This window comes from Erinaceus europaeus, chromosome 9, assembly GCF_950295315.1.
Source record: "Erinaceus europaeus chromosome 9, mEriEur2.1, whole genome shotgun sequence".
NCBI lineage: Eukaryota > Metazoa > Chordata > Mammalia > Eulipotyphla > Erinaceidae > Erinaceus > Erinaceus europaeus.
In genome coordinates, this window is record NC_080170.1 from 72,477,970 (window position 1) to 72,489,674 (window position 11,705).

At 44.5% G+C, this 11,705-nt stretch overlaps 1 long non-coding RNA gene across 2 annotated transcripts in view; it reads left to right on the forward strand.

The window, feature by feature from the left end:
* LOC132540455 (uncharacterized) overlaps nucleotides 1–11,705 on the forward strand; it is a 251,821-nt gene that overhangs the window by 77,945 nt on the left and 162,171 nt on the right. The window lies entirely within an intron of this gene.

Below are 11,705 nucleotides of genomic sequence, written 5' to 3' on the forward strand. Positions count from 1 at the left end.
CTTTTCCTCCTCTCTCTCTTTGGCTCTTCCTTATGATATAAATAAAATATTTAAAAAAATCAGAAGTGCATGGACCAGTTTTTGGAAATCTTCTTTAAATTTTTGGCAGTTCATTTTCTGGCAGGTATTACAACTATAACTTTTTCTTACTCATTTAATTGTTCATCTTTAAAGCATCAGACATTAATTTAAACTGTGAGTAAATTAGCATTTACAATAAATGTGAAGCTTACAGCACATACCTGTGTTTATTAGTTTATTTTTAACCACAAGTTTATCACTTGGGCTTGGTACCTACAAGGACTCCATCTCTCCCAATAGCCCACATTTATTTATTTGTTTGTTTATTTCTTATGTTCTGTGCCAAATGTTAAGTGCTGATAATGTTGCTTTTGTTTTCATTGGATAGATTCCCAAAGTGGTATTGCTAGATATAATTGTATTTCTTATTATACTGATATTAGGTAATTAATTTCCTAATAAATTATGATAATTTGTTTCTCCACCAACAATGTATCAAAGTAGTTGTTTCTCTGCCTCCCTTGAAATGTCAAATGATTTCCTTTGATGTTTCGGTTTAATATTGCTTTCTTATTTTTAGTCCTTCTGTTGCTAATAGTATCATCCTGTTTAAGTGATCCCACACAGTTAATGTGCTGCTACAAAAGGCAGAAAATAATTTGTCTAGGTCTCTCTGACATTGTCATACAGAGTATATCCACTTTTAGCTTCTAGGGCTGTTTGATAATGTGAGTATAGGAGGATTATCAGTGGCATGTTTACCTGACTAGCTTCCTTTCTCATAGCTCCCAGCTTTTGGTAGCACCAGGAAATTTGGGCTTCATTGCCATGCACAGGAAAAACCTAACCCCTTCTTTGATAGAAAACAGAAAATCTTTAGCCCAGCCTAGAGCTATCCTTAGAATGCAAAGAATATAGCTACTTTCCAATGAGTAAGATAACTTACTTTATTTTGGAGAATCTTAAACTTAGATGTACTTCTGAATATGTTTTTTTTATTATCAAAATAGAAAGAGTGTTGGTTAGGAGAAATAAATGTTGGAGTTTAAGTTATCTCTCTCTATTTTTTTCCCAAAGTAACCATCTGGCATTAGATGAAGGTGAGGAAGATAGTAATGATCGTCAAGATTTGTTAATACAGGGGTCAGATCCCAGTGTATCTGATTGAGTTCACACATTCCAATTAACAAGGACCTGGGTTCATACCCCTAGTCCCCAACTACAAGGTAGAAGCTTCATGAGCAGTGAAACAGTGCTGCAGGGTCTCTCTGTATCTTTCCCTGTTTCCCTTTCTCTATCAGCTTCCCTGTCTCTATCCAAAACAAATATGTGGAAGAAATATTATTTTAAAATTACTGGTTAATTCCTCTGCAAATTATGTTATGATGTAACATTATTTTAATAGAATAGTTTTTTTGTTGTTGTTCCTCCAGGGTTATTGCTGGCTCGTGCCTGCACCATGAATCCACCGCTCCTGGAGGCCATCTTTCCCCCTTTTTGTTGCCCTAGTTGTTGCAGCCTCGTTGCGGTTATTATTGCCATCGTTGACGTTGCTTTGTTGTTGGATAGGACAGAGAGAAATGGAGAGAGGAGGAGAAGACAGAGAGAGAGGGGAGAGAAAGATAGACACCTGCAGACCGCTTCACGGTGAAGCCCGTGAAGCGACTCCCCTGCTGGTGGGGAGCCGCGGGCTCGAACCGGGATCCTTACGCCGGTCCCTGCGCTTTGCGCCACATGCGCTTAACCCACTGCACCACGCGCCCGACCCCCAATAGATAGTTTTTTAATAAATGGAATGGGGATCATGGTTTAGTGGTAGACTGTATATGAAATAACCTAGAGGGCGAGTGAAACTACGTTATTTTAAAAAGATTTATTTATTTGTTTACTTTTAATGAGAGGCAAAGAGACCAGTGCTCTCTGATCAAGAGATGGTCTAAGAAAAACAGCCTTTAAACAGGTTGCTAGTATAACCTGAGAATATGGCAGGTTCATGTGTCAAAAACCATCATAACATCTTAGAAAATAAGTAGATATTTTTACTTTCTTAAAGTTTATTATAAAATAGAAATATTGATAAGACCATAGGTTAAGAGGGGTACAATTCCACACAGTGCCCACCCCCAGAACTTCATAGCCCATCCTCAACCTTGAAAGCTTCACTGTAAGTAGAGTTTTAGTAGTAAGGTGTGAGGAGGTATGAATTGAGAAGATGCTGCAGGTGCAGGATAAGGAGTAGGGAGATAGGAATTGGGGAGCTGTTGCAGGTGGTAGACTGTTTTTCTCTAGGATCCTTCATAAATTTATAGATAAGAGTCAGAAGGATTTGAGATGAATGTGACAAACCATTAGAGAGCACTGCTCAGGGATACAGGCAGTGGCACATCTGGTAAAGCACACACATTACAATAGCAAGTATCTGGGTTCAAGCCCTTTGTCCCAACCTCTAGGGGGAAAGCTTCCCAAATGAGTAGGCCGGGCTGCTGATGTCTCTCTGTCTCCCTTTCTGTCTACCCTTTATCTCAATTTCTCTCTGCCTCTATCCAGTAATAAATAAAAATATTTTAAAAATTAAATATATATATCGAGAGAGAGAGAGCACTATTTAGCTCTCAGTGTTGGAATGCTGCTGGTTTGCAGCCATGCTACTCATGATGCAAAACTGGGCTCTTATTCCAGGTGTCAAGAATTTCTTTGCTTCTGTACCGTGACACACTCCACTGGCCAGGTGCTACCCCATCAACACTTAAGGGCCTCCACAGACTGTGAAGAGGAATTCAGTGCTTGCTGCCGCTTCTAGCTGCTGCTCTGTGTTGTTCCTGGCTAGCTCCTGTATTACTGCCCTCTGTGTGTACAGCTTGCTTCCAGGGTGAGTTACTTCTGATTATCAGAAATAAGCTAGTATCACTTGCTAAGTTGGGGCAATGGCTTGGGTTGGCTTGCCAGACCAGAATTTCAAAGTGTCACAAATGGAGAGTGTGTTCCTTTGCCTATTAATGATCCTGTGATCCACAATCCAGTGTCACTGTTACTTCCTGGGCTGCTGTGTCCTCTCTGAGTGGGCTGCGGCCATGGTTGCTCCTTCCTCTGGGGAGGATAAAAACATGTAGAGCTGACTCTTCCAGAACAGTTTCTAATGAGAACTGTGATGAGCTGCATTTGCAGGTGGCCTTTCTTTTTATTATTATTATGGGGGTTAGTGATTTACAGTACTGTTGTTGACACATAGGTTCAGTATCTCCTCTTCCCAAGATAGATGTTTGCAACATATTCTCACTCCCATCCCCCCCAACGTAAGTCTTTTTTCACTAAGTAAGTCCTTTTTCACTAATATACATCAGAACCTGAACCCCACCCCAGCACCTTTTCTGACTTCCTTCCTCACAGTCCTTTTTTTGGTGCAGTACACCAAACCCAGTCTGAGCCTTACTTTGTGTTCCCTTTCTGTCCTTTTCTCAAGTTCTGCCTGTAAGTGAGATCATCCAGTACTTATTGTTCTCTTTTTTTGACTTATGGCTTTTAACTTGATTCCATCACACTCCATTCAAGATGACGTGAAGGAGATGATATTATCATTCATAAAAACTGAATAGTGTTCCATTGTGTATATATACACTACAACTTTCTTATTCATTCGTCTGTTGATACCTGATTGGCTTCCACGTCTTGGCTATTCCAAACTGTGCTGCTATAAACATTGGTGTCAATGGATCTCTTAGTATGGGTATGTTTGTTTCCTTAGCCTATATCCCCAGGAATAGTAATGCTGGGTCATAGGGAAGTTCCATGTCTACTGTTCTGAATATTCTCTAAACTGCTCTTCATAGGGTTGGACCATATTGCATTACCACCAGCAGGGTAGAAGTGTTGCTTTACCACCACAACCTCTATAATCTTTGTTTTTACTATCCTTTTTAAATTATGACATTCTCACAGTGTAAAGTAGTGTTACATTGTTATCTTTATTGTTATCTTTATTTCATTTCTTTGATAATCAGTGAATTTGAGCATTTTTTATGTCTGTTAGCCTTTTAGATCTGTTCTTTGGTGAAAATTCTGTTCATATCTTCTCCCAATTTGGGGGTGTTTTTTCTTTTGTTGTTGTTGTTGTTCATTTGTTTGTTGTCACTGAATTCACTAAATTTGCTGAATATATATATATATATATATATATATTACCCTTTGTCTGATGTATGACATGTATATTTATTTATTCATGAGAAAGATATGCAGAGAGAGAAAGAACCAGACATCACTCTGGTACATGTGCTGCCAGGGATTGAACCTGGAACCTTATGGTTGAGAATCCAGTGCCCCATTCACTGTGCCGCCAACCAGACCACCCAACATTTTTTTAAAAATTATAATATATAACAAATCAAATTATGGATCCATGAAAGAGTGCAGTTTTTTTATGGAAGAAGCTTAGGCAGGTCCTATATCTGGTGGTGGAAGTAGTGGATATGGGAGATTAGGTTGTGATCGGCAGATGCAATATTATTTGATATGGATTGGGAGAGGCATACGGGAAAGTGGGCCCTATCCAAGGACTGGGGGATGTAGGACTGGGGGATGTAGAGGCTCTATAGTGGAGATGAGAGGTTCCTGCTGTCTTTAAAATCATGTTGACTAAGATTTCCAATTTATAAATGAAAAGAGAAAGAAACAGTTAAACCAATGAACTTCTATACATTCTTCAAGGACAAGCAGTTTGAAGATGGTGTAACTAAGACCTGGACTTATTTGTCCGGGTTCTAGGCTTTTAAGTTATGTTGCTTTATTAAATTTTATAAAATTTTATTTTTATTAGAACACTGCATAACTCTTGGGTTTTGTTGGTGTAAGGGGTTAAAACTGGGACTTCAGAATCTCTGGCTTTAAAGTCTTATGTACAGCCAGTATCCTATATACTCAAAGATCATTTCCTTTAAAAAACATCTTAATATTAATTAAAGACAGATAACTAAATTTACACTTTCTTAAATATTTTATTTAGTTATTCATTATTTATGAGCTTTTATTTTTATTACCTTTATTTATTTGTTGGATACAGACAGACAGAAATTGACAGGGGAGGGGGAGATGAGAGAGAGAGGGAGAGAGAGAAGGAGAGAGAGAGTCCTGCAGCACTGCTTCACCATCTGTAAAGCTTTCCTCCTGGAGGTGGGGGCTGGGGGCTTGAACCTGTGTCCTTGAGCACTGTAGCATGTGTGCTCAACCAGGTGTGCCCCACCTGACCCCTATTTTTATACATACAGAGAGAAATTGGAAAGGAAGGAGGAGATAGAGAGGGGGAGAAAAAGACTTGGAGTACTGCTTCACCAATTGTGAAGCTTTTCACCGTGCAGGTGGGGACTGGAAAATTGAACATATAACATGTGTGCTCAACCTGGGCCATGGGCCTCCCTCAGGCCAGGGCTGCGCCTTGCCACACCTGCTCAGGCTCACTGGGACAGGAGGGGAGGGTGCCACGGCCGGGGTCTGGGCGGGCGCATGGCACCTAGGGCAGCATGAGCAGGAACAGGCAGAGCAGGAAGCCCACCACCGCCACCACCCACAACCACCAGCAAGAAGCCACACTGGAAGGCGAGCGCATAGGTCGTCGCCCGTTTCTGGTGGACCAGCAGGAAGACGAGGCGCTGGGGACAGCGGGCCGGGCTGGCTGTGCGCCCAGTGCTGGATGCCAGAGCAGGAGGAACAGCCTCCAGCCAATCCCTCGATGGCCCATGTGCCCACTGCAGCACCCTACCAGAGCAGGGACGGGGAAGGCACGCCAGGGCTGCTCCAGGTGAGGCTCCTGACTCCATGGCGCCCAGAAAAGATGGTCGCTCAGTCCACACGCCACTCCAGGCCTGGCTGCATTGCCAACAGTAAGTTCTCAATAAAACCTTCTATAATCTAATCAATTGCTGCCTATATAATAAATAAATATTTTAAAAATATTTATAAATATTTAATATTTATAAATATTTATATTTGCATTCATATCTATCATTTTATTTATATTTACCAAATATTATAAACACAATATTTATTAATTAATGTGTATTAATATTTATAAATATTATAAATATTTATAATGTCCACATAGTCATCTAATCTTTTGTAAATAGTCTACATAATAGTAAGATTTTGAAGCTTTTAATATAATTTATAATATAAAAATTGAGAAGGAAGGGGAAGTGGAATGGAAGAGAGAAATAAATACCTGCAGCAAAGAGAAGGGGAGAGTAAGATAGATAGACACCTGCAGACCTGCTTCACCACTTGTGGGGCAACTCCCTTGCAGGTGCGGATCCAGGGGCTCGAACCTGGATCATTGAGCAGGTCCTTGTGCTTCTGCTACTTGTACTTAACCCGCTGCACTACCAACTGGAGTCAGGTCAACTCTCCTTTGTGGTAGTGCCAGGGATTGAACTAGAACCTTTGAAAGTGCGACCACTTTCTTTTCTTTTTATGTATTCTTTATCTTTATTTATTTATTGGATAGCGAGTCAAAAATTGAGAAAGAAGGGGGAGTAGTTCAGGGATCTACCAGAGATCTACCATCTCCCCAGCCACCCCTTATATTCTTTTATCTTTTGCCACATCCCACCTTCACAATTCCACTGTTTCTGATTGATGTTTTTCTTTATTTCTTTTTCTTTTTAAAGATTTCTATTTATTTATTTATTCATGAGAAATGATAGCAGAGAGAGAAAGAACCAGACGTCATTCTGGGACATGTGCTGCCAGGGAATGAACTCAGCACCTCATGCTTGAGAGTCCAATGCCTTATCCACTGCGCCACCTTCTGGACCTCTGATTGATGTTTTTCTTTGTCTTCCTTTTAACTTCAGACAGAGACAGAGAGGAGACACACAGTTCTATTTTACTATTCATAAAGAATTTGGTGGGGTTCAGGCTGTAGCACAGCAAGTTAATTACACATGGCAGGAAATTCGAGGACCAACTTAAGGATGCCAGTTCAGGCCCCCAGCTTTCCACCAGCAGGGGGGCCGCTTCACAAGCAGTGAAACAGGTCTGCAGGTGTCCATTTTTCTCTCCCCATCTGTTTTCCCCTCCTTTCTCCATTTCTCTCTGTCCTGTCCATTAACAACAACAATAATAACCACAACAATGATAAAATCAAGGGCAACAAAAAGGAAAATAAATAAAATAAATGCATAAGTAAATTAATTAATTTTTAAAAAGAATTTGATGAGAGCAGGAGTAGATAGCATAATGGTTATGCAAGGAGACTCTCATGCCTGAGGCTCCAAAGTCCCAGGATCTAACCACCCCATTCCTCCCCTCATCCCCAGCCAGAGCTGAGAAGTGCTTTCATTAAAAAAAAAAGGTGGGGGTTGGGAAATAATGCAGAGGATTAAGCACACATGGCTTAAAGTGCAAGGACCAGCAAAAGGATTCTGATTTGAGCCCCTGGCTCCCCACCTGCAGGAGAATCACTTCACAAGTGGTGAAGCAGGTCTGCGGGTCTCTTTCTCTCTCCCTCTGTGTCTCCCCTCCTCTCTTCAATTCTCTCTGTTCTATCAAACAAGGACATCAATAACACCAACAATAATAACCACAACAAAGATGGAGTAGCACAGCAGGTTAGGCACACACCTGGTGCAAAGCACAGGGACCGACATAAGGATCCCGGTTTGAACACCTGGCTCCCCAGCTGAAGGGGAGTCGCTTTGGGGAAGGTGAACCAGGTCTGCAGGTGTCTTTCTCTCCCCTCTCTGTCTTCCCCTCCTCTCTATTTCTCTCTGTCCTATCCAACAACAACAACATCAATAACAATAATAACCACAACAATAAAAAAACAAGGGCAACAAAAGGGAATAAATAAATATTAAAAAATAATAACCACAACAAAGATAAAACAACAAGGACAACAAAAGGGAAAATAGCCTCTAGGAGCAGTGGATTCCTAGTGCAGGCACTGAGCCCCAGCATTAACCCAGGAGGCAAAAAAAAAAAAAAAAAAGAAAATTGATGCTGTGCTTCCATGTGTTCTGGATGCTCAAACCCAGGTCCTAGCATATGGTAGAGTGTTCAGTCTACTGGGTGAGCTCTTTCCTGGCCCCTTCTCATGTTTCTCTTTTTTTTAAGTTAACTACTGTTATTATTATTATTATTACTATTTATTGAATACAGGCAGAGAAATTTTATTTTATTTTATTATTTGTTTCATCATTCCCATTAGCAAAGTTCTGAAACACCATTCCCACCCCAATAGATAATCACTATAGTTCTACTATAGTCTTGAAATAGGTTGACATTTTGGGTTTTTTTTTTTTCACCTTTGTATATTGTCTAGTGTTCCAGGAGGTGGCACAGTAGATAAAGCACTGGACTCTCAAACAAGAGGTCCTGAGTTCAATCCCCAGCAACACATTAACAGAGTAGTGTCTGATTCATTCTCTCCTCCTGTCTTTCTCATTAACAAATATATCAAATCTTTCTGGGGGTCGGGCAGTAGTGCAGCGGGTTAAGCGCACATGGCTCAAAGCGCAAGGACTGGCATAAGGATCCCGTTTCAAGCCCCCGGCTCCCTACCTGCAATGGGATTGCTTCATTGGTGGTGAAGCAGGTCTGCAGGTGTCTCTCTTTCCTTCCCCCTCTCTGTCTTCCCCTCCTCTCTCCCTTGTTTCTGTTCTATCTAACAGCAAAGACATCAATAGCAACAACAACAATAACTACACAACAATAAAACAACAAGGGAAACAAAAGGGAAAAAAAGCAAAATTAAAAAAAAAAGTCACCTCCAGGAGCAGTGGATTCGTGGTGCAGTCACCAAGCCCCAGCAATAACCCTAGAGGCAAAAAAAAGTTTCTAAAATAAAAAAATACATATCGTCTATATTCCACAAGTGAGTGAAATTCTGTAGTTGTTCTTCACCTGTAGACTATGTAAAAAAGATTAGATGACTATTTAAACATTATAAATATTTATGATACTTATAAATATTAAATATTAATATACATTAATAAATATTATATTTATAATATTTGATGAATAAAATAATAAACATGAGTGCAAATATAAATATTTAAATATAAACAATATTTATAAATATTAAATATTTATAAATATTTTTAATTTTTTATTATATAGGCAGCAGTTGATTAGAATATAGAAAACATTATAAAGAACTTACTGTTGGCGACGCAGCTAGGCCTGGAGTGGCGCGTGGACTGAGAGTCAGGAACCTCACCTGGAGCAGCCCTGGCGCGCCTTCCCCATCCCAGATCTGGTAGGGGGCCGCAGCAGGCATGCGGGCAATCTAGGGATTGGCTGGATGCTGTTCCTCCTGCTCTGGCATCCAGCACTGGGCTCACAGCCAGCACAGGCCTGCTGTCGCCCACGCCTCATCTTCCTGCTTGTCCACCGCAAAGAGGCGATGGCCTATGCGCTGGACTTCCAGCGCAGCTTCTTGCAGGTGGTGGCAGCTGTGGCGGAGGAGGTGGGGGCTGCCTCCTGCAGGCGCTGCGTGGATGCTGGGGAGTGCATGGTCAGCTGGCTGGTGGTGGGCTTCCTACTCTGCCTTTTCCTGCCCATGCCAACCTAGGCGGCATGCTCCTGCCCTAACCCTGGCCCTGTGCATGGCCGCGGCCCCCTCCCCTCCTGTCCCAGTGAGCCCTGAGCGGGTGCAGCAATGAGTGGCCCTGGCCTGAGGGAGGCCCATGTCCCAGGGCTGGTAGGCATGGCCCCTTGGAGAGCCCTGCCCCAGCCATGCTGACCCACAGAGCCAAGGACTCCCTGTGGGTGTCGCCCCAGAGCAAGAGAGATGGCGGCCCTCAAGCACGTGGACTGCGGGGCATATAACAGAAAAGCCTGCTCAGAATAGCAATCAGGAAAAAAAATTTAAACAAAAGTGAGAGAAAAGAAACAAGTAGATGTCAAAATTAATAATCAAAAAGAGGTGTTAGTAGTAAGGTGGCAGGTCACCAAGGGCAACACCTGGCAGGCAGCAGAAGTGCGAGCTGCAGGGGAATCTGCAGGGCAGCTTCAGCTCCCATCTCTGCTCTGCTCCTCTCCCACCAGGCCCCCTCCTCTCCTCAGCACCCCAGGCCCCTAAACACCCTCAGGCCCCCTCCACCTCTCAGCACCCCAGGCCCCTGAACACCCTCAGGCCTCCTCCTCCTCTCAGCACCCCAGGCCCCTGAACACCCTCAGGTCCCCTCCTCCTCTCAGCACCTCTGGCCCCTGAACACCCTCAGGCCCCCTCCTCCCCTCTGCACCCCAGGCCCCTGAGCACCCTCAGGGCCCATCCTCCTGGAACTGGAACTGGGAGAGCTCCCAGGACAGGGGACTGGGGACCAGGGACAGGGACTGGGACTGGGGACAGGAACTGAGGACAGGGGAATGTGGACTAGGACTGGGGACAGGGACTGGGACTGGGACTGGGGACAGGGGACTGGGGTTTGGGACAGGGACTGGGGACAGAGGGTAGGGGACTGGAACTAGGGACAGGGGACTGGGACTGGGGACAAGGGACAGTGACTGAGAACGGGACTGAGGACAGATTCAGGAAACTGGGGACAGAGGGCTGAGGACAGTGGACTGGGGATGGAGATTGGGGACGGGACTGGAACTAGAAACAGGGATGAAGACAAGGGATTGGGGATGGGGACTGGGGACAGGGGACTGGGTACAGGGACTGGGGACTGGGACGGGGGACAGGGGACAGGGGACAGGGACTGAGAAAAGGGGAACAGCCTGAAAACTCTCAGGCACCCACCTCCTCTCAGAACCCCAGACCTCTGAACACCCTCAGGCCCCCTCCACTCAGCACCCCAGGCCTCGGATCACCCTCAGGCTTCCTCCTCCTCTCAGCACCCCAGGGATCTGAACACCCTCAGGCTTCCTCCTCCTCTCACCACCCCAGGCCCCTGAACACCCTCAGGCCCCGTCCTCCTCTCACCGCAGCAGGCCCCTGAACACCCTTAGGCGTCCTCTGACTCTCAGCACCACAGGCCCCTGAACACCCTAAGGCCACCTCCTCCTCTCAGCACCTCAGGCCCCTGAACAACCCCAGGTGTCCTTGCAGCACCCCAGGTTCCCTCCTCCTCTGGAGCCCCCCATGTGTCCCTGCAGCACCCCAACCTCCTGCTTCCTGTCCTGCACAGCTGAGTCCCAGGTGGCCATTTGACTTTAGTTCCAGGGCTTCCTGACCATAGAGCCAATGATACCCCCACGAGCCAGGGCCAGGCCAGTGCTTTCAAAACTGGATGGGGGAGGGGAGTTCATCAGGACCAGGGCCTAAGACCACCTCAAACCAACAACCACCACCTTGCAATCACCAAATACACAGCCCCCAAACACACAGCCACCCAACACACAACCCCCAAACCAACAGCCACCCAAACCCACAGCCCCCAAAACCACAACCCCCCAAACCACAGCCCTCCACAAACAGCACGCTAACACACTACCCACAAACCCACAGCCCACAAAAAAACAGCCCCCGGAAAAAGCGGCGCAGCTCGTTCAAGATGGCGGAACTCGACCAGTTGCCTGACGAGAGTGTGTATGGAAGTAGAAACAACCATCCTGCCGTGTAAGCACAAGGAGTATGGACCAAAATTCTTTATGGGGTGCAGAAGATAGAAGGTCTGGCTTCTGCAATTGCTTCTCTACTGGACATGGGTGTTGGCAGGCTAATGTACCCCCAGCCTCTTTCTGTCTTTCCC